The sequence below is a fragment of the Nycticebus coucang genome, chromosome 7, assembly GCF_027406575.1.
Source record: "Nycticebus coucang isolate mNycCou1 chromosome 7, mNycCou1.pri, whole genome shotgun sequence".
In the NCBI taxonomy this organism is placed as follows: Eukaryota; Metazoa; Chordata; class Mammalia; order Primates; family Lorisidae; genus Nycticebus; species Nycticebus coucang.
The window spans coordinates 76,864,684-76,876,913 of NC_069786.1; positions in this window are offsets into that span (position 1 = coordinate 76,864,684).

Sequence of the window (12,230 nt, forward strand, 5' to 3'; positions counted from 1 at the left end):
GAACCTCTTTGAGACTACTTTGCCACTACTGTAAAAAAGGGGAAAATAACATCTACACTGCAGCCTTGTTGCCAAGATCAAATGTTAAACCTAATAATCCCTCCAGAAATATTGGTTCTATTTCCCCATTAAGGAAATGAATTTTCAGAGATTAGGGTGGAAAGAATTAGAGAACTGTGTAAGTGCAGGCCTTTTGAAAACAATAGATAACAGCTTAGAAACTCTCTCCTTGCTGTTAGAGAAAACTTGATTATAAAATAGTTTGCCAAGAGGGATATTGTCCTTTTGCCCTGAAAGATCTTGCTATTAAGTGGCTGCTTTGGGACAATTTCTTTGATAGAGTAATAGCCTCTGACCAATCACCCCTAAGGACTGATTCAGGTTTAACCAGAAAGGATAACCGAGTTTCCATCCGCCTGCACTGTTGGTTGCCTCTTGCCTCCAGTCTTCCCATCTGCAAACCCATTCTCACTCTGCACCCGTTTAATCTTCCCAGTACACCACTCACGTGTAGTCCATTCCTGAATGTAAAACCTTTAGATGTCTTCCATTGCATATAAGATCAAATCTAATTTTTTTGATGAGTAATTAAACATTTGAAACCATCTGACCTCCTTTTCCAGCTGCTCCTTTATTCAAATTTTTCCTTCTAGTTGTGTCATTTCTTTATTTGTCTCCCTTTCTCATTCTATAAGGCTTTCTTTCTCTTCACCCATCCAAACCCAACCTAATCTTAAAGCCCTCCCTAAATAGACTTTAAAACAATCTCCTCTATAAATATTGTATCAGCACACTGGCCCAAGATGTGACCACATGTGCACAAATAACTAAGTGTAAAATAGAATATGATTCATGCCACAAGCATAGTTCAAATGCTAGGGCAGAGGGAGGAGGGAGAAACCAGTTTCAGCCTGGGCTTGAGAGAAGATTTCTGTAGTAGTTAACATTTGAAAGAGTCCTTGAAAAATGACTTAGAATTTTTTAAGTGATAAAGAGATGCCAGTCTTGGTAGAGGCAATAGCATATGAAGCAAATAAAACTTTAGAAAATATAGGGTATTCTTAAGGAATGATGAAAAATTCAGCTTGGGCAGAGTATAAACTGCACATAGAAATATTTTAGGGTACCTGGTTGATTGGAACTTGATTGTACTGGACATTATAAATGCCGTGCTAAGACATTTGCACTTGAACTCTATTTCAAAAACATTAAACTGGCAAAGGAGTGACAGATAAAATGAGGGGCTTGGTACTGAGCAGAAAGGAGTTGGGAAGACTTAATTATGAGACAATTGCAGTTAATCAGAAGAACTTAATGAGGGCTTATTTTGGAATGCTTGATGGAGGAATATTAAGGAAAGTACAGATATGAAATGAAGGAACAGATGGGAAAGAGAATCAACATAAAATATTGAATGAATGGATGAATCGATGTATGTGTTTTGAGGGGGTATTGTATGTTTGTTATGATTATGGGCCTTGGATCAGACTGTCAGGATTTTCCCCTTGATCACTGCTAGCCTGGAAGAATGTTGGTAATATTCTTTAACTCTGTGCCTCAATTTCTTCATTTATAAAATGAGGATAAAAGCCTGAGAATGAAATGTGAAGGGGGAGCAAAAGTAATATCTTTTCCTCACACATTGCAAGGTTCGTGGTTGACATTCATATAACAAAAAATAGATTAACAAGAGAAAAGCACACAAGTTTAATTAGTATAAGTTTTATGTGACATGGGACTCTTCAGAAATGAAGACCCAAAGACCCAGGGAAAACTGTATTTTTATGGACAGTTGTGCAGAAGTGTGATTGAAGGACAAAGGGTATGATTTCCTAGTACTATACTGGGGAAATTTAGCAAGGTCTGTTCAGGTTCTCCTTGACCTCCAAAGTATAGCCAAGACCTCTCTAAAATGAAGATCCTATGACCCACTTTCAGGGTAGATAGGTCAGAGAATTCTTTTATGGTTTGCTTCAGGGTAGAAAGGTCGCAGAGTGACCTCCTTAATTTTGTGGTTTTCTTAGTTTCCCTCAGTAAAAGATACTCTGTATGTCAAGGTGCCATATTTTGGAGTAGTGTGTGCTGAACCCTGACAAATGTAAAGTCCATAAAACACACAGAGCAATACCTAACACAAATTAATCTCTATAAAGGTGTTTGCTGTTATTAGATGGACTAAAGTTAGAGGTTGGGTAATAAAAACTTGTTTTAAGGCAGTCCAACATATTGAAGAAAATAGACAAGGAAATCTTTTCCTCCTTCATGGTGTCTTGTTCATAGTAGCAGCATATTATATATATTATGATCTAATTATGCCTAAATATTTTTGGTTCAAATAATTTTTGCTTAAATAAAATAGTACTTCTCTTCAATAGATACTTAAAATTTCTAACAACATGTAGAGAATTTTCCAGGTAAAAGGGATTGCATAACAATTACTAACTGCTTACCATGGACCAACCCTGTTGTATGTATCATAAATTTATTCTCATAAATACATATGAGACAGGAATTTTACAGTCAAAGCTCAAATATTAGAATTCACCCATTGTTTTTTCCCTACCTGGAGTTAAGACTTAATGGCAAAAGAATATTTTTAATATCAGAAACAAAACAAGAACAACTCCATCAGCACTATTATTAGAGTTTTGTAGCAGTGTAAAGTAATACAGTTAAATAAAAAAATTAAAATAAATGCTAAAGAGAAAGAGGCAGATATTGTTTGCAGATGTGACTGTAACCTGAACCACATAGAAGAATGGACATAAAAAATATTATAAATCAGAAAATTCTATGAAGTATTCACTTATAAAATTGACATAACTAAATAGTTCTTCAATCAACAAACATTAGTAACAACATATTAGCAAAAGATATCATTTATAATGTCAGTTAAAACAATCATAAAATACAAAAAAATAAGAAGTAGGACTACATTGAGAACATGATTAAACAATTTGAAGTAAAAATTTACAAAGATGTGTACAGGAGGTGGAGCAAGATGGCAGCCGAGTAACAGCTTCCTTGCATCTGGGCACCGTGAGTCTGGGGAGATAGGACTCCAGGCATCTCTGGCTGGTGGGATCTGCCTATTGTCACCCCTGTGAGGACACAGGGAGTCAGCAAGAGACTTCTGGACCCCAAGAGGAGGACTAAAACAGTGGAAAAACGGCAAGTGGTCACGTGTATTCAATCCGTCTAAACCCGCCCGCAACTGTAAGTTCAGTAGCAGCGAGACTGCAAACCAGAAAGGCCTTACCTGTGAACTGTTTTGGTGTCTTTGGACTTGGCACTCAGTTGAACTGCCTTGGGGAGAGTCTGAGCAGGAGTGCGGAGAACTTTGGCTGTTGTCTAGGGCCCCAGTCTGAGCCGCTGAGCCAGACGGAGCTAATAGTGTTTGGCTGTGGGTCACAGGGAGCCATTGTGAGTGATCTGCCCCGGCAAGCTCCGCCCTCAGGGTCGCAGAGCTAGAATCGGGTGGGAGCTGGTAACCCAGTGACCAAGTAGCCTAAGGGCAGGGTCTGAGCCACCCTGCAGCCCTAACCCTCAGGGGCAGAGTGAGACCGGTTTTGGCACACTGGGTAAGTGGATAGCCACTTCAGCAGTGATTCCAGTGACAAGCACTTTCCTGGGAAAGCTTCTGCTCAGCAAGTTTACAAGTTCAAAGTGCCTTTTAAGTGGGCTGAAGAGAGATTTATGGTGTCTACCTGCTGGGGTTTGAGAAATCAGAGACCTCCAGTCATATCAGAACTGTGATTAACATCTCATACACCAGAAGACCACGTGTTGCCCAGACAATATTCAATAACATATACATACTGCTTTGTTTCTGGTTGTGTTTTTTTTTTTTTGTTTGGTTTGGTTGCTTTTTTTTGTTTATTTTGATGTTGTTGATGTTGTTTTGTTTTTTAATTTCAACCTTTTCCATACAGATCCTTTTTCTTTCTCAATTTCTCTAGTTTAATTATAATTTCCCATTGGTGCCTTTTTCAATAACTAGAACTTCATTTTTGCTACTGTTTCTACCACTATTATTTGTTTTTTCACCCAATTTTATCCCGTAAAGTTTTCTGTTTGCTTGTTTTGGTTCGATTTATAGCATTTTTGTCTTTCCTCTCTACTTGGTGGAGGTGGGGAACTGTGTCTGATCAGGTTAGCAAAGACCTGCTGACCTCAAGGGAACCACCCAACTGGGCACCCCCAGAAGGTGGGGTTTTTATAAGGTTGTGCCAAAGTACCCTACTGTTCACATATATTGCTCTGTCTCCCTCCTTCTGTGCCTCTCTTCTTTTTGTCAATATTCCTTTTACCCACCCCCTTTCCTTTCTCTATTTTTCTTTTTTTTCTTATCACTCGGTCCTCCTTTCTTTCATCCCTTTTTTGCCCTTAAACCTTCTCACCCTTCTGGTCCTGTAACCCTTAGTCCACAGGCATGACAACTTAAAGAGCAAGAGGAAGTGAAAGGAAAATTAGGGCAAGGAAACAGATAAAAGAAATCACTCATGAGGAAGAATCAGCAGAAAACTCCAGGCAACATGAAGAACCAGTCTAAAACAACCCCGCCAAGGGACCATGAGGTAGCTACTGCAGATGATTCCACCTGTAAAGAAATGTTAGGAATGACAGAAAGGGAATTTAGAATACACATGTTGAAAACAATGAAAGAAATGATGGAAACAATGAAGGAAACTGCTAAGAAAGTGGAAATTAACCAAAAGGAAATCCAAAAACAGAATCAAATAAGAGATGAACGATATGAAGAATATAAAAGGACATAGCAGAGCTGAAGGAACTGAAACAGTCAATTAGGGAACTTAAAGATGCAATGGAAAGTATCAGCAACAGGTTAGACCATGCAGAAGAAAGAATTTCAGAGGTAGAAGACAAAGTTCTTGAGATAACTCAGATGGTAAAAAAAGCAGAAAGGAAGAGAGAGAAAGCTGAACGTTCACTGTCAGAATTATGGGACTTTATGAAGCGTTCCAACATACGAGTTATAGGAATTCCAGAACGGGAAGAAGAATGCCCCAGAGGAATGGAAGCCATACTAGAGAATATTATAAAAGAAAATTTCCCAAATATCACCAAAGATTCTGACACAATGCTTTCAGAGGGATATCGGACCCCAGGTCGCCTCAACTCTAACCGAGCTTCTCCAAGACACATTGTAATGAACCTGTCCAAAGTCAAGACAAAAGAAAAGAGTCTGCAAGCTGCCAGGAGTAAGCGCCAGTTGACCTACAGGGGCAAATCCATCAGAGTGATGGCAGACTTCTCTAATGAAACTTTCCAAGCAAGAAGACAATGGTCATCTACCTTTAATCTACTTAAACAGAACAATTTTCAGCCCAGAATTCTGTACCCTGCTAAGCTAAGCTTCAAAATTGACGGAGAAATCAAATCATTTACGGATATACAAACATTGAGGAAATTCGCCACAAGACCAGCTCTACAGGAAATACTTCAACCTGTTCTGCACACTGACCACCACAATGGATCAGCAGCAAAGTAAGAACTCAGAAATCAAAGGACAGAACCTAACCTCCACACTGATGCAAAAGATAAAACTAAGCAATGGACTCTCACCAAATAAGACGAATAGAATACTACCACACTTACCAATTATCTCCATAAATGTTAATGGCTTGAATTCCCCACTGAAGAGACATAGATTGGCTGACTGGATTAAAAAACACAAGCCATCCATTTGCTGTCTGCAAGAAACACACCTGGCTTCAAAAGACAAATTAAAGCTCCGAGTCAAGGGTTGGAAGACAATTTTTCAGGCAAATGGCATTCAGAAGAAAAGAGGAGTTGCAATCTTATTTTCAGATACATGTGGATTTAAAGCAACTAAAGTCAAAAAAGACAAAGATGGTCACTTTATATTGGTCAAGGGAAAAATACAACAAGAAGACATTGCAATTCTAAATATCTATGCACCCAATTTAAATGCTCCCAGATTCTTGAAACAGACCTTACTCAGTCTGAGAAATATGATATCTGATAATACCATAATAATAGGGGACCTTAACACTCCTCTTACAGAGCTGGCCAGATCCTCTAAACAGAAATTAAAGAAGGATATAAGAGATTTAAATGAGACCCTAGAACAACTGTGCTTGATAGACGCATATAGAACACTCCATCCCAAAGATAAAGAATATACATTCTTCTCATCACCCCATGGAACATTCTCCAAAACTGACCATATCCTGGGACACAAAACAAATATCAACAGAATCAAAAGAATTGAAATTTTACCTTGTATCTTCTCAAACCATAAGCCACTAAAGGTGGAACTCAACTCTAACAAAAATGCTCGACCCCACCCAAAGGCATGGAAATTAAACAATCTTCTGTTGAATAACAGATGGGTGCGGGAAGAAATAAAACAGGAAATCATTAACTTCCTTGAGCATAACAACAATGAAGACACAAGCTACCAAAACCTGTGGCATACTGCAAAAGCAGTTTTGAGAGGACAATTCATCACTTTAGATGCCTACATTCGAAAAACAGAAAGAGAGCACATCAACAATCTCACAAGAGATCTTACAGAATTGGAAAAAGAAGAACAATCTAAGCCTAAACTCAGTAGAAGAAAAGAAATATCCAAAATCAAATCAGAGATCAATGAAATTGAAAACAAAAGAATCATTCAGAAAATTAATGAAACAAGGAGTTGGTTTTTTGAAAAAATAAATAAAATAGATAAACCATTGGCCAGACTAATGAGGAATAGAAAAGTAAAATCTCTAGTAAACTCAATCAGAAATGATAAAGGGGAAATAATAACTGATCCCACAGAGATACAAGAGATCATCTCTGAATACTACCAGAAACTCTATGCCCAGAAATTTGACAATGTGAAAGAAATGGATCAATATTTGGAATCACACCCTCTCCCTAGACTCAGCCAGGAAGAAATAGAGCTCCTGAAGAGACCAATTTCAAGCACTGAGATCAAAGAAACAATAAAAAAGCTTCCAAGCAAAAAATGCCCTGGTCCAGATGGCTTCACTCCAGAATTCTATCAAACCTTCAAGGAAGAGCTTATTCCTGTACTGCAGAAATTATTCCAAAAAATTGAGGAAGAAGGAATCTTCCCCAACACATTCTATGAAGCAAACATCACCCTGATACCAAAACCAGGAAAAGACCCAAACAAAAAGGAGAATTTCAGACCAATCTCACTCATGAATATAGATGCAAAAATTCTCAACAAAATCCTAGCCAATAGATTACAGCTTATCATCAAAAAAGTCATTCATCATGATCAAGTAGGCTTCATCCCAGGGATGCAAGGCTGGTTTAACATACGCAAGTCTGTAAACGTTATCCACCACATTAACCGAGGCAAAAATAAAGATCACATGATCCTCTCAATAGATGCAGAAAAAGCATTTGATAAAATCCAGCATCCTTTTCTAATTAGAACACTGAAGAGTATAGGCATAGGTGGCACATTTCTAAAACTGATTGAAGCTATCTATGACAAACCCACAGCCAATATTTTACTGAATGGAGTAAAACTGAAAGCTTTTCTTCTTAGAACTGGAACCAGACAAGGTTGTCCTCTGTCACCTTTACTATTCAACGTAGTGCTGGAAGTTCTAGCCAATACAATTAGGCAAGACAAGGAAATAAAGGGAATCCAAATGGGAGCAGAGGAGGTCAAACTCTCCCTCTTTGCTGACGACACGATCTTATACTTAGAGAACCCCAAAGACTCAACCACAAGACTCCTAGAAATCATCAAAACATACAGTAATGTTTCAGGATATAAAATCAATGTCCACAAGTCAGTAGCCTTTGTGTACACCAATAACAGTCAAGATGAGAAGCTAATTAAGGACACAACTCCCTTCACCATAGTCTCAAAGAAAATGAAATACCTAGGAGTATACCTAACGAAGGAGGTGAAGGACCTCTATAAAGAAAACTATGAAATCCTCAGAAAGGAAATAGCAGAGGATATTAACAAATGGAAGACATACCATGCTCATGGATGGGAAGAATCAACATTGTTAAAATGTCTATACTTCCCAAAGCAATCTACCTATTCAATGCCATTCCTATCAAAATACCAACATCATACTTTCAAGATTTGGGAAAACTGATTCTGCATTTTGTATGGAACCGGAAAAAACCCCGTATAGCTAAGGCAGTTCTCTGTAACAAAAATAAAGCTGAGGGCATCAGCATACCAGATTTTAGTCTGTACTACAAAGCCATAGTGCTCAAGACGGCATGGTACTGGCACAAAAACAGAGACATAGACACTTGGAATCGAATTGAAAACCAAGAAATGAAACTAACATTTTACAACCACCTAATCTTTGATAAAGCAAACAAGAACATACCTTGGGGGAAAGACTCCCTATTCAATAAATGGTGTTGGGAGAACTGGATGTCTACATGTAAAAGACTGAAACTGGACCCACACCTTTCCCCACTCACAAAAATTGATTCAAGATGGATAAAGGACTTAAACTTAAGGCATGAAGCAATGAAAATCCTCCAAGAAAGCATAGGAAAAACACTGGAAGATATTGGCCTGGGGAAAGACTTCATGAAGAAGACTGCCATGGCAATTGCAACAACAACAAAAATAAACAAATGGGACTTCATTAAACTGAAAAGCTTCTGTACAGCTAAGGAGACAATAACGAAAGCAGAGAGACAACCTACACAATGGGAAAGGATATTTGCATATTTTCAATCAGACAAAAGCTTGATAACTAGGATCTATAGAGAACTCAAATTAATCCACATGAAAAAAGCCAACAATCCCTTATATCAATGGGCAAGAGACATGAATAGAATTTTCTCTAAAGACGACAGATGAATGGCTAACAAACACATGAAAAAATGTTCATCATCTCTATATATTAGAGAAATGCAAATCAAAACAACCCTGAGATATCATCTAACCCCAGTGAGAATGGCCCACATCACAAAATCTCAAAACCGCAGATGCTGGCGTGGATGTGGAGAGAAGGGAACACTTTTACACTGCTGGTGGGACTGCAAAGTAGTACAACCTTTCTGAAGGAAGTATGGAGAAACCTCAAAGCACTCAAGCTAGACCTCCCATTCGATCCTGCAATCCCATTACTGGGCATCTACCCAGAAGGAAAAAAATCCTTTTATCATAAGGACACTTGTACTAGACTGTTTATTGCAGCTCAATTTACAATCGCCAAAATGTGGAAACAGCCTAAATGCCCACCAACCCAGGAATGGATTAACAAGCTGTGGTATATGTATACCATGGAATACTATTCAACTCTTAAAAAAAATGGAGACTTTACATCCTTTGTATTAACCTGGATGGAAGTGGAAGACATTATTCTTAGTAAAGCATCACAAGAATGGAGAAGCATGAATCCTATGTACTCAATTTTGATATGAGGACAATTAATGACAATTAAGGTTATGGGGGGGAAGCAGAAAGAGGGATGGAGGGAGGGGGATTGGGCCTTGGTGTGTGTCACACTTTATGGGGGCAAGACATGATTGCAAGAGGGACTTTACCTAACAATTGCAATTAGTCTAACCTGGCTTATTGTACCCTGAATGAATCCCCAACAATAAAAAAAAAAAAAAAGATGTGTTCATACATGAAACACTTTTTAATAAGAAGAATCACTTTTGTAAGAATATCAATTACCCCAAATTAATCTGGATACATTTAGTGCAAACGTAATCAAAATTCAAATGCTTATTTTTTTCTTTCTTGGAGAGGCAGAAGGAAAGGAAAATTGCACAATCGATTTCTAACTTCAGTTTGAATAATGAATATGTAGGAATATTCTTTATCATAGTTATAATGAGGGGTGACAGATCCTCATAACAATAATTATGGAATATATTAGAAATGATAATACATAAGAAAAGTCAAAAATTGACCTAAGCACTTTTTAGATTTACTATCATTTAAAAGTCATTAAGGAAAAATAATACATACATCAAATAGTATTTGGAAACCCAGATAGATAGCCATTTAAAAAAATAAAATAGATCATGAGAAGCTATCATGTTGACCATATAAATATCTTTTCTTTGAGAAGTAACCTGTTTTGTTGACCATATAGAAATGCTGATATTTGACACTTTTGACCTAATGTATCCTTAAAATATAAATGTAAAAACTAAAATGACAAAATATGTTTATGTTTATTTATAGTTTGAAGGTATAACAATGTTTCCAAATAAGACACAAATGCCAAAACCTTACAGGAAAAGTTTGACTAATTTGACTAAGTAGCATGCAACATAAAATATTATAAAATATAAAATTAGCATAAGATCCCTTCATTAGGTTAAAAGACAAATAAGCTGGGAATTTATTTGTGGTAATACAACAAACCGATAATTTCTCTGGGTTCTTTACAGGAGACATGTACAAATAAGTAGTAAAAATGTATAACTTAGCAGAAAAGTAAGCATAGCATGCATGTATGAAAAAAAAAGGAACTAACAAAACAACAAAGGACCAGCAGTAAGTAATATAATCATATGCTCAACTTTATTCGCAAAGAAACACCAACCAAAACAACAATAATAGACCATTGTCACCCATTTTTTGTCTTATAAATTTTACCTAGGTTACCTCTTATAGTATGTATTAATTCACTTAGTAAATGTTTATCTTCAACATTTTTTGAATGCAAGACTCTGCTAAGATGCTGTGAGAGCTATAAAAATGACAGTTTGGGGATAGGTGAAAATGGGGAGAAGAATGAAAAAAGGACAAATCAAACACTAGACTTAAAACAAATTTTATCTATCACAAACTCTAGAGAGCTTAATGTAATACAAATGCATTGTCTCACAGGTCTGGAGGCTAGAATTCTGAGATGAAGGCTTGGGCAGGATTGGTTTATTTTGAAGGCTGGGACTGAGAATTAGTTTCCTGCTTTTAGTGATTTGCTGGCTGGCCTCAGCATTCCTTGGTTGGTAGATGCATCCCCCAGTACCTGCCCCGATCTTCACATGGTGTTCTTCCAACTGTGTGTCTGTCTCTGTGTCCATATTTCCCCTTATTATGAGGACGCAGTCATCCTGGATTAGGGTCCACGTGACCTCATCTTAACTTGATCATCTATTGACTTGAAGGTCTCATTCACACATAGAGTGTTAAGATTTCAACATCTTTTAGGTGACATTGTCCAACTCAACAATTTGTAACCAACATACAGATTTTCTTAATATTTCTTGAAGTTTTGTAAGGCAGGAGGAACAATTGAGATATAAACTAATCTTATATTTTGGAAGACAAGTTTGGTAATCTCTATAAAACTTACATGAAATATCTATGAAAAAGTCAAATGAACATACTGTTTGTCCAGACAATTTCACTTTTAGGCATTTTTTTCCTACAAATATACACACAAAATACGCATGCAGTGTGTTTACTGCAACATTATTTGTAAGCGAAAAAAATAACTGGTAACAAATGAACGGTATCACCTGTATCCAGTGGATATCACTTGTATGATTCTTTTAGTGTAAAATTTTGAAAGTATTAGTATATTGGATAAGCCAATTATGTTCTCAAAGGACAGATATGAAATCGTTAGGGTTCACCTTGTGGAAAAGACTTGGAGCTGGGCATGGGGAGAAGACTTTCAATTTTATGCTGTGCGGTAGTATTTGCAATGTCTTACATTTGAACATACTATTCATTTTCTTTTTCTTCTGGTTTAAAATCATGAGAATTTATATGTATTGTAAAATAATGAACTTCTTTTTATATTTTCTGTATTAAAAAGGAACTAGCGAATGTTAAATAAAATTGTGGAAGTTCTCTCCTTATCAGATAGCATGAAATGAGAGATTTTTGTTAGTTAGAACTTTTCTATGGAGTCATATTCCCAGGGAATATTTGACACTTACTGGAGGAGCAAGTCCCATAGTTTTATGGATGAATGCTCCATGACTGTGATGCGACTTTATTTTCAGGTGTAGAAGAGGATTGTGGAAGAGGTAGGGCTCCAGGCAGCTTCAGAAATTTAACAGGAAAAGCTATAGCTAGAAAGAGCTATGTGTATTATTTTTATGAAAAAATAAAGCCATAATGTTTATTTAGGATGAAATACACAGACTAAAAAAAATGCAGTATTTATTAAAAAGGCACTCTCCCAGGATTGAATAATCTAATACAGGATCTCCCTTTATTTGCTATGATTGGGCAAAATCAGCTGAGTTAACCAACTTTCTGT